This window comes from Chlorocebus sabaeus, chromosome 15 (assembly GCF_047675955.1).
Source record: "Chlorocebus sabaeus isolate Y175 chromosome 15, mChlSab1.0.hap1, whole genome shotgun sequence".
Lineage (NCBI taxonomy): Eukaryota > Metazoa > Chordata > Mammalia > Primates > Cercopithecidae > Chlorocebus > Chlorocebus sabaeus.
The window spans coordinates 33,843,477-33,855,316 of record NC_132918.1 but is presented as its reverse complement, the minus strand read 5'-3'; the positions used below and the strand labels follow the sequence as shown (position 1 = coordinate 33,855,316).

At 44.6% G+C, this 11,840-nt stretch overlaps 1 long non-coding RNA gene across 1 annotated transcript; it reads left to right on the top strand.

Moving 5' to 3' along the window:
- Positions 1 to 224: 224 nt before the first annotated feature.
- Positions 225 to 11,484, top strand: LOC140713475 (uncharacterized). The gene is made up of 3 exons (XR_012095559.1): positions 225 to 471; positions 9,818 to 9,916; positions 11,030 to 11,484. It is a non-coding gene; the product is annotated as an uncharacterized lncRNA (long non-coding RNA).
- Positions 11,485 to 11,840: the final 356 nt, after the last annotated feature.

Below are 11,840 nucleotides of genomic sequence, written 5' to 3'. Positions count from 1 at the left end.
AGACAGACCTGGGTTTGATATGATGATTTCCAGGACCACACTACTAGTTGGACGGCCTTAGTGAAGTAGTTAACCACTCCATGCCCTAGTTTTCTGGTCTGCAAAACGGAGATAAAAATAGGCTAGGGTCGTGGGATTTAAATGAGCTAAGGTGCACATTGCTTAGCACAGCGCCTGCACATGGAAGGCACTCAAATAAATATTCGTGCAATGTTTTGAGAAGTAGAAAGTGCTAGGCACGTAGGCGTTCAGGAGACAGTCACGGTACTCATTTCCAGACAGAAGTCATGAGGAACAAGAGGGAAGGTGCTTTCCCGTGAGCAGCGCTTGGGGGAGACTCACACAGACAGTTACAGGATCTGGCATGACAGGGAAAGGAGGAAATGGCTTCTGTTAATCTTTCCTTCAGCTTCTCCCGCCCTTCCTATGCACCCTCTCTGTTTCCCTTTCCACTTCTCACTGTAACTCAAGGTAGGTGGCTGCAGAGAGACATTGGGCCCTCTTACCAGGGAAAATATGTTCTGCAAGGTGGCATAATTTATGTTTTAAGTCCCACTTTATCATAGGGGCTCCCCTCCTCTTTACCTAGGTGTGATAGGCACAGGAAAAAGGAATGGAGTTAAGTGGATATGTGACTAAGGTGTCAAATTGGAGTAGTGTGGATCATAGATCTCAGAGATGAAGATCTTCTGGGTGGATTCCCTCATATTAATGAAGATGCAGTGAAAAACTGTGAAAGGCAAAATGATATCAAGTTTCAGACTCAGGTTGGAGCCATGGTGTTCTGTAGCACCGTAGTTCATTCATCCACTCACACACACTACTCTGGGTGGATATCCAATATACTGACAGGTACAAGGTTCTGCCTCAGTAGGCAGGGAAAGGGGAAAGGAAATAGAAATCCCGGAGGATTCTCGGGTTCTTTGTGCAGCTTCATGGATGTTGATACCATTTACTGTGATTGCAAGTAGAGGAATAGAAACTGACCTGAGAGGAAGATGACATGTTTTGAACATGGGTTTGATGTGGCTGTAGGACATCCAGGTGAAGACCTCCAGGAAGAGTTAGGAACATGAGTTCCAAGCACAGGAGAGAGGCCTGGAGGTGCTTACTGGGGAACAGCCAACTTAAAGATGGTCACTGAAGCCAGGGCAGGGCTGGGATGGCCCAGAAGAGCAGGCAGAATGAGAAGATTATGAAAGCATGAAACCCAAACCTGACAGATACCAACTCTTAAGGATCAAATAAGAGATCCTGAGGAACAGATGGAGAAATGGAAAGAAAACCAGAAAAAAGTGGCATCAAGCAGTTCACATCAAGACTCTCCAGGTTGAAGAAGTGGTCAGGAGTGGGAAATGCCACAGAGATGTCAAGCAAATGAGCACTGGAATGTTTCTGTCGTATTTGACAATAAGGAAGTCATTGATTACTTGTGAGACATTGGTTTTAGTGGGGATGTGAGGGCAGAAACCAAATCACACTAGGTTAGAAGCAAAATGGAGTTGACGGAGAGGAGGAGAGGCAGGGCTAGTAGGTATAAACCACTGCTTCCAGAGAGTTGGTTGGGCAGGGAGGGGGAAGTTACAGCTAAAAGAAGAGGCAGGGAGAGTTTCCTTTATTCATTGTTGTTTTGTTTTATTTGTTTTGTTTTCGCAACTATGGGAAACTGGAACAAGCTTATAGGAAAGGGAAAGCAGGAGGGGTCAGCAAGGAGAAATAAGTTGGAGTCTCAGTACAATCCCCAGCACCACCACAGGGTGAGTGACAGAACAGAGGATTCTGGCCCCAGATAACCCAAAGGAAGGGATCTTCTTCCTTAGTTCTTTTTTTCTACCACTGGAAGGGAAGAAATGTACATGGGAGGTTTAGAAATGGACTTGGGGAGCTCTTTAAGTAAGCTTTATCTGTGTCAGGATCTAACCCTGGCAGTAATCTTACCATCAAATGCATTTAATCAGCCCCATTTGCATGTGGATCTGTACCCAGTGCTATTCAAATAATGTGAAATGGATACTGTTATTACCATGTCACTCAGGATTATGGGTAGCAAGTGACTGAAACCCAGTTCTAACCATGGAATCCATGGGTTTGCTAAACTGGGTAGACTGGCTTTAGGCCCAGTTAGATTTCAGGTGCTTTAAAGGTGTTGTCATGTATAATAGGCATAATGTTTTGAAATTATCAATGTACTTTTCTCTTTTGCCTTTCAAAGCATATGAACTTAGTCTACTCAAGGCATTTATCTGCCTAAGAAGAGATGAAAGTTCTTTCCAGAAGGTATGCGAAGACAAAGCAAGCATAACACTCAGCTTCTGGCATTCAAAAACAAATTTTGTAGCAAGGCAATAGCCATGTAATTCAAGCCCTTACCTTGAAAAAATATCTTGTACATTCCATTACCTTCCTCTTCAGAGGGTCAAGAACTGAGCTTGGTAGACTAAACCTTAGGGTTTTATATTTGAAAGGTCTAGACCAGGAGAAAGTGGGAGATTATCAGAGGACAGAAGCAGCAGAATAAGACAAGAGGCCTGAGCGGAGAGATTGTATTGGAAAAGTAAAGCTTAACCACAAAGGTAGAGGGAGATCTTTCCCCCACATCCCCTCCAGAATTATGACAGGAAGAGCCCAGTGTTGTTCAGGGAGCAGCAGGCCCTGCTATGGACTTTTCAAGCTGTGTCAGGTCCCTATGAAGCCTAGACTCTACCCAGACATAGCAGCAAGCCTGTAGCCAGTGTGCCAGAGGTGATCATTGGAGTGAGGTGACTCAGTGGTATGGGCTGCTGAGGAGAACCCTGGGACCAGGGTTGATAGGAAGTCATGGACAGAAGTCAGAGTCTATAGCAGCAGGAAGAGCAGAGAAGGAGCTAGACCAGTCAGGGAACACCTTTGGGAGTACTGCCTCCAGATGGATCACAAGCTCCCCATCCACAGACCCCCACATCAGAGGCTTTCAGTGCACCCAGGACAGACAAAAGTGGATGTTGTCCCAAAGTAATCACATGCAAGGCAGCTATGCTCAAGGACCAGTACAAGAACAAGAGTTCCCTTCCTCTCAACACCATGAGGACGTGGAAAAGACACATACCACCATACTGCCTCCACCCCAACACACCCTGCAGGAATGATGATCAAAATATTTAAAAATCCTTACAGGCTGAGGCACTGAGGAGTCTAAATGGAGGTGTCCTACTATGCCCAGAGTTAACCCTTTAGTTGATGGATTATGAGGAACAGGGATCTCAGGGCAGAACCTGTTTACCAACTGCTCCATGCATATTTTAGTATTTTATCAATGAGGGCAGCCATAATGCCATGTACCTGTTGAATATTGGCCATGCATCCTGATGGCATCTTTATGGGAGGAGAAGGAGAAAGAGGAAGCCATCTGAGAAAGCGAGCATGTTCTCAGTGGGGATATTGAATTATTGGACTGAATCAAGATTTAAACCCTAACTAGTGAAGGACCAGACTGATTATGGACAAACTACGGAAATTATATTTTATTGGCACATTCAAGTTGCAATATGAGTTGAATTTACCATCTGTCTGCTTTCTTTGTGTTAGTTTCACTCTCAGGCAGAAGCTCCAAGCATCAGCGTAGCAAAGGGCAAAGGATCTCTTTCTTAATAGTGCCCGCAAAATCCCAGTCAGGCTCGCATTGGCTTAGCTTTGGTAATGTACCCATCTCTGAACCAAGCCCTGATTGGCCAAGCCCAGGTCACGTGACTATTCCTAGCCTCATGAACTGAAAGTGGAGTGAGGGGTGGCTCCCCTAAAGAAAATCAAAAGGCTATGAGCAGAAAAATGGGTAATGAATGCTGGGTAGGCAGGCACAACAGATAGAACCACTATTGCCTTCGGAGTTTAACTCTCTAAAACTCAGAAAGCACAGTAACTCCATGGCGGGAAATGAATTGGCACCTGAGCACTTATTCATACATTAATCAGTGTAGAAAACTAACTTTGAAAATCATAAAGCAGATTTAGTTTTCCCTCTTAAATTTTCTTCCCACACTGATTAAATTACTTTTAATAATTAGAGTTAGGAAATATAATCAACTAAATATCTAGTATAGTTTAAAGCTTGGTCCAACCTGTAAATAGTTTCATTTAGGAAGTGCTCAGTCTCCCTCTTTACTGATGTGAAGACAACAACTGTTTTACTTTTTCTCTGTGAATTATTTTCTCTTTTTAAAGAATCACCCTCTTGTCCGGCATGGTGGCTCACACTTGTAATCCCAGCTACTTGAGAGGCGGAGGCAGGAGGATTGCTTGAGCCCAGGAGTTAGGGACTGCAGTGAGCTATGATTGCACTACTGCAGTCCAGTGACAGAGCAAGACTCTGTCTCTACAAAAAGAAAAAAAAAAAAAAACATAGAATCAACTTCTTCTGAATCCAAGATAAACTGCACAATTAATTTATTGCCTATTTTTTAAAAAGGTTTTTATAATAAACAAAAAGTTTAATTATTCCAGATACAAAGAGATAGTAAAGGCAGCATTAGCTTTTCTTCACAGACTCTTGTTTTCAATGTCACAAAACACTTCCACATAAATTTTTAAATCTGCATGATTTTAAAATCAGCCCTATGTAAAAGGAGATATTTAAAATCTAGAAAAAGGAAACATAGTCATCAGTCTTACTCCAAAATTTATGTTGTCTTTCGGAAAGAGTATTATTTCATAAAGGATATCTTAATATTTACAATATGGTAAACTTAACTCTCAGAATTGAAAAACTCTTTGGGAAAAAAATTATTAATCATAATAAAGGGAAATAAACTCATCATCCCCTAGTGTCTGAGTCACATAATTAATTCAGAAGGGGGTGGCTTTCTCTGCATGTGGGATCCCAGATACTCATTTATGCATCAAATATTTATCACACCCTTCATAGTTTCTCCGCACTGTGCTGGGCACCAGGGATGTGAAGATGAGTAAGACAGGCTTGTGTCTAGGAAGAATGGAGACCGATGGAGAACACAGATCTCTATGCTGGGGTATGAGGGTGTAATGAGGGCTTGCAAGAGGAACAGTTCATTTTCCAGGGGATGATGGCTCAGTGACGAGCAGGGGTACTAAGCTGCCTGAAGGGTTTGCATTTCCCATGGTGCCCAGTGCAGTGCCGAGAATGAACTTGTAGACCATTTATTGCTGTGGCTAAGATGGAGGAGGTTTGGAAATCTTTAACAGCTGAGCTCTGTGACAGAAAAGAACAAGAATTCCTGGTCCTCCCAGCACCTCGGTACGTGTACTCTGGTGCTGATGTTCAAGATCGTGGTCATTCCAGTCATGCATTCAGCAGGCAGTCATTGAGCACCTACCAGACACTGCTTGAACAAACAGACTAAAACCTCAAGGAGCTTACTCCTGAAGTAAGCTATATATTTTGATATATATTGCATATCAAAATGCTGATTAATGCTATGGAGAGAAAGGAAACAGGGAATGGGAATGCAGGGGTTGTAGGTTGAGGGATATGAAATGGGGTCTTTAAGAAGTCTAAACTGAAGACAGCTCCCTCAGTTACCTGAGCATCAACAACTGTGGCTGGTGATGCATTAGGAGCCCTGCAAAGAAAGTGGCCAGCCACCTGATCCCAGAGTTTCCGGGAAGTGGCCAGTTGGGGCCAAGACAGGGTGGTGTGCATCCTCCTCCATACCCCAAGAGTTTTATTATGTGGTGAGTGGAGCTGGTACAGCCAGAGTCTGAAGCAGTCGAGAGGGCATGCCTGGGGATGAAACAGTCCTTTGTTCTGGGAATGATGAGAAGGTGTGTTTAGATGTAGGCAGGTCCCCAGGCAGTGTCTTCTGGGGAAGAAGAGCATCCAGCTCCCTAAAGGAAAGATTTGGCAAGGCCAAGATAGAAGATTAAGGCCCTGACCAAGAGAATCAGAATGGAGCATAGATGCCACATCGCTGGAATGGGCTAGGAGGAGTGAGCACATGGGGTACAGGTCCCATCTTTCACGGGCATCAGGCTATAGCTGGGAGGAGAGCAAAGAGAACTTAGGGTCACGTGTAGACCTTTAGGCTGGAACAGAGGGTTGGTATAGGGTGACCAGGTTGCAGGGGCTTTGGAATCAAGTCAAGGAATACGTGTTTTCCTCAGATCTACTAACACTGGCTCAGTTGTATCTTTGCCATAGCCAGGACTTGCTTGTTCTGTCATCTGTGTAAGCACCACAGTTCTTTTTTTGTTTGTTTGTTTGTTTGTTTGTTTTTTGAGATTGAGTCTCGCTCTGTCACCCAGGCTGAAATGCAGTGGCATGATCTCCGCTCACTGCCACCTCCAACTCCTGGGTTCAAGCAATTCTTCTGGCTCAGCCTCCTGAGTAGCTGGGACTACAGGTGTGCACCACCACACCTGAAAATACAAATTTTTGTATTTTCAGTAGAGATAGAGTTTCACCATATTGGCCAGGCTAGTCTCAATCTCCTGACCCTGTAATCCGCCCTCCTCAGCCTCCCAAAGTTCTGAGATTACAGGAGTGAGCCACCGAGGCTGGCCCCACCACAGTTCTTTTAACCATAAGCCAACTAAGAATGAAATAAACTGTAAGTTCACTGGGAGGGCAGCTAGGAATGGGGAGGAAGGTGAAATGGCAAGGAATCTCAGTTTTTCATGCCCAGAGTATAATTCTCAATGGAAACCAAGCAGAAAGAGACTTAAATAAACCCCTGGGAAGGAGAAAAGTATGTATAGTAAACAGTGACCAGCACAGTTTGCCCTCCTGTGTGAATACCAGGGTCAGAACAACGTGGCATGTTGCCACTTTGATCACAGGATTTTGGTCAGAAAGAATGTGGAATTTGAACTTTGCTCTGAGTTTGGCTCTTGACTGTCACCTGTTCAGCGTGTGACCTTGGGTAAGTTTCTTAACCTCTGAGCCTTCGTTTCCTCATCGGTATAGTGGGAATGTGCAATCTGGAGTCTCTGCTAGGATTCCATCACATCTAGTGGACTAGTGAAGAAACCCTACAGGGATCTGGGAAAACTCCCTTTCTTGAGGAAATGCGGGGAGCTGCGCACAGTGGGCTCACCAAAAGGCGAAGCACCATACTGGAGGAGGGAGTAGTTTTGAGTACACTGTGGTAACAGGGGCAGAACCCCATCCTTCACCCTACTCCATATCAGACCCATGTCTGATTCCTGGGCAGAGCTGTCACTAAAAGCTAAAGGGACTATTTGTTAGTGCTTCATAAGACACTGGAGTACAGGGTCACTGAGATGAGACCCCCTATAAATGAGCATAAGAGAGAAAAAGGCATCTTTTCCACTTGACAATCCACAGAGCAACTTTACCAGAGTGAGATGGCAGAGCAGAGAAAGGGACAGTGCCGGGCATTGATTTCCTGATGAGCACATGGAAGACCTCCTAGCCCAGGAACTCCCCAAAAGTGCAGGGTAGAAGGTGCTTTGCTGGGAGCTAGGCTCAAAGTGAGAAATGGTGGTAACAAACTAACATTTGGGTTATTAGTCTTGATGTGACTTTATTTGTGCATGCATAGTGTATCACACAGGGTTCTCTAGAGAAACAGAACAAATAGGACATATACAGATATGAGAAGGGGATCTATTATGGGAATTGGCTCATGAAATTGGCTCGAGAAATTCCATGATATGCAGTCTGCAAGCTGGAGAGCCAGGACAGCTGGGGGTATAATTCTGTCTGATACTGAAAGCCCCAGAACCAGGGGAGCTGATGCTGTAACTCCCAGTCAGAGGCCCAAGGTCTGAGAACGCTGGTGACAGCTTACGTAGAGAACGCAGCTTATATAAGTCCCGGAGTTGGAAGGCCCAAGAATCTGGAATTCTGATGTTGGAGGTGGAAGAAGATAATGTCCTGGCTCCAGAAGGGAGAGCAAATTCACCTTTCCTCCACCTTTTTGTTCTATTCTGGCCTTCAGCCTGTTGGATGCTGCCCACCTGCATTGGTGAGGGTGATCTCCTATACTTAGTCCCCTGGTTCAAATGCTACTCTCTTCCAGACACACCCTCACAGACAACCCAGAAATAATGTTTTATCATCTATCTGGATGCCCCTTAACCTAGTGTGGTCGACACAAAATTAACCATCACACCTGGTGGGGGAAACTTGGCTAATACCTACCTCATAGGAATCAAACAGGATGTTCCCAAGCATGAGCCTGGACATGGCAAATACAAGGTAAATGGCAAATTCCCTCACAAACCACCCGGGAACCCGCTGGAAGCACTGCAGAATGCTCAGAATGTCCCCTCGTGTGTTTGGGGATTGAACAACATTCTTATGGCAAATATCTTTAATCATAAAGTAACTTAACACATATCTTTGAGCATGTATATGTTCCAGTAAAGTATACCTGCTAAGAGGGGTTTGAAATTATCTTTTCTTCTCAGCACTTTACAGTTTACAAAAGACTTCAATGTGAATTTTAGTCACATTAGCTCTCACAACAACCTAATAATGTAGGATCCCCATATATAAATCAGAATATTGCATTTCAAAGAGGTGAAGGGACTTGTCCTTAATGACCCAGCTAATAAGGGGTGCAGCTGGACTCAAACCTGGTCTCCTTCCATTAAAGTCTGGTAGAAAACTAAGACCACAACAAACACAATAATGACAGGAAAAAAAAAAAAAATCCCAGCAACTATGAAAACCTGACTCAAAGTGCTGGAGACAAAGACAGATGTCTATAGCTGGACATCCAGAAGGAGTCAGTTGGGACCTCAGCCAATCTAACTAGAAAATGAAAGGGTGCTGCTGAAGACAGGGAGGCAGGGGTGGAAGAGGCAAGCTTCCAGTGGGACCTCACCTGGCACCCCTGGAGCTGGCACCCAGCTTTTCACATTTCACAGAGCATTTCTACTGACCTTTCCAAAGGGCACTACAACTCACTGCTCCCAAATCTCTGAAAGTCAAAATGGAAGCTTTGCTCCTGCATCACTGTCTGAACCCTGCAAATCACCTCTTGTGACTTTGGCAACTGCTGGTCTCAGGGTTTGTATCCCAGTCATTTCTACTTCTTGGAGAATTATTTACGACATTCTAAAAGTATGGAAAACCATCTACTGAAATGTGTCAACATTAAAACATTAGTTAGCTATAAATGATGCTCACTTAAGTTACAGAAAAAAACAAGAGACAGGAAAAGACACGAGCATTTATGGGCCAGCCTCTGTCCTAGCATCTCTCACACTCATGATGTCTTGTTATATTCACTGCAATATAATTTGGGAAATGGTATCATTACCACTTTGACAGCTGAGGAAATGGACACTCAGAGAGGCTAAGTAACTTGGCTAAAGTCACACAGTTAATAAGCAGCAAACCTAGGATGTGAATCCACATCTGACTTCAGGGTATTTCGCAATATACCACAGTTTATGGCCTGTGGAATTCAAATGGAATTAAGAGATAACCACTAAACTACTTTCACTGCCAATAAAATTCTTGACTTTGCTTTTTTATTAATTCAAATTTACCAACAAAGCAATTTCCAAATTACCACCTTTGGAAGAGTACTTAAATCATCGAAATACTCAGAATTCGTGGAGTCCTAACAGGATTTGACACTGAGAGAGATGCCACCAGAGGACGCACGTGGAGCTGAGTGACTCTAATGTGAACTTTCCTTTTTGACAGTTCTCTGTAAAAATGTGGTCTATCTTGCACTGGATGGAAGATGAGGAAGAGATTCTCAGCCAAACCTGCATGATTTCCTCAAACTCTGTTTAATACAAGTGCCAAAGTTTGACACATTCTGACCACTTTGCTTTCTTTGGCAATCCCAACTTTGACAAGAGAATAAGAATGTCTCCCCCTTGACAGGAACAACGTGTGAAATGAAAGACCTCAGGTGCTGTAATGGCTCTTGACAGCTCTTCAGAAGAAAGCACCTCCTGCCTGTTCTGTTCAGTCCTGGTGCAGGTGAGTCACTGCCTTGCCAGCCAGGCAAGTATTTTAAGAAACAAAATCTAAGCCGGAACCAGCAGAGAAAGACAAGGAATGGATTAGCGCCATTAGCTTTGATGGTGTCTTGTTGTCATGGTGCTAGGAAAATCACTATCATTTAGAGTCCCACTCAACAGCTGTTTTGCTGGAATTTTTGACATGAGAGGCTGGTGGCCACCCTAACACAGGCATGGGACATGGGTGTGCGCACACACATACACCTGCAGCAGACACCCACTCTAGAGGGCTCACGGCGGTTGTCTGGGACGTGATTCAAAGGCTGTACCCATGTGTATGACAACCCTGTTTCCCATACATCAGCTTGCAGGAAGCCAAGTGACCCACCAGCCTACTCACATCGCAGGAAGCTTTGGAGCAGAGTCAGTGACTATGTGAACCTGCCTCAACCTCTGCTCCCTGGTTCAGCATTTGGCTTGGGAAAATCGCCACTATTGCCTGTCTCTTAAACATTATTTCAAGGCTCAGGTCCTTCCACCATTCTGAGGGGCAGGGGCAACTTTCAGTTCTGCCAGGAGCTGGGGGTTAGGGGTAGGGGAATGCTCGCCAAGAGAAATGACTAGAATCTTTATCAGGCTGTGGAACACAGCCTGGCATTTCTGGGTAGGCAGCCTCCCCTGTAGCCTCTCCTGGCATCTACACTGCAAAGTCCCGTATTTCAGTAGCTACTGAAAGGGGTGAGGGTGGGGACATTCATTGGTACTGGGAGGCCAACTTAGAGTGGAAAGGAGCTTATCTCATGGCCTTCCGGTGAGCCACACTAGAGGAGGCCCCAGATACACAGCGCTCCCTGCTCAGATTCACACTTGCCTGACTCCCTCCCTCGTACTCTTCTTTCAGCTGCCCTTACCTGGGGGACTGCAGTGGCTGTGGGGGCGCAGTGGGGTTGGGGGGGTGGCATACCTCGCTACCTTGCTTTTCCCAAGTCCCTTTAATTAAACCAAATCTTCATATGAATGTAAAACACAAGTAGGCTTTATCCCAGGGCCCTGTGCTCTTCTGTCCCAGATTCTGACTCAAGGACTTGGAGCAGACTGATTTTTATTAAAAGTCCAAGTGATTCGATTGCAGGTGGTCCTGGACAACACTTTGAAACATGCTGTGGCAGAAACAAGCCAGCAAGCATATGGGATTCATCTGCTGTGAGTGATAATTTATCTAGTTTCTAAAAATAGTGTTATAGGCTGGACTGTTTTCCCCACCCCTCCCCCACGCCATGCGTATATTGACGCCCTAACCCCTAGTACCTCAGAATGTGACTGTATTTGGAAATGGAGCCTATAAAGAAGTAATTAAGTTAAAATGAGGTCATTAGGATGGGCTCTAATGCAGCATAACTGGTGTCCTTATAAGAAGAGATTAGGACACAGATGCACACAGAGGGAAGACCATGTGAACACAGAAGGAGAAGACAGCCACCTGCAAGCCACAGAGAGAGCCTTTCAAAGAAACCAACCCTGCAGACAATCTGATCTCAGGCTTCTGGCCTCCAGAATTGTGAGAAAATCAATTTCTGTTGTTTAGGTGACCCAGTCTGCGGTATTTTGTGATGGCAGCAAAGCTGACGAATACAAACAGAAGGCTGATTTCACTTAACAATCATCTCAGAAGGCAGAGATTGCTTCAAAGTATTGTATAAACAAGGCTGGTTTGTGAACCAAAGGACATGAGCCCCAGACCTGGAGTCGCAGAGGCAGCATGACACACACAGACAGCACGGCTTCTTGTCAGGCATTCCTGCACTCAAAGTCTCAAAGAACCTTCCTCTCTAGCCTTCCACCTGAGTTACTTTAGGCAAGATAGCTATTGCTATTTTATTTAAAAAATATGTATATAGTGCTTACTATGTGCCAGGTAATAGTCTGTGCACTGTACAAACATT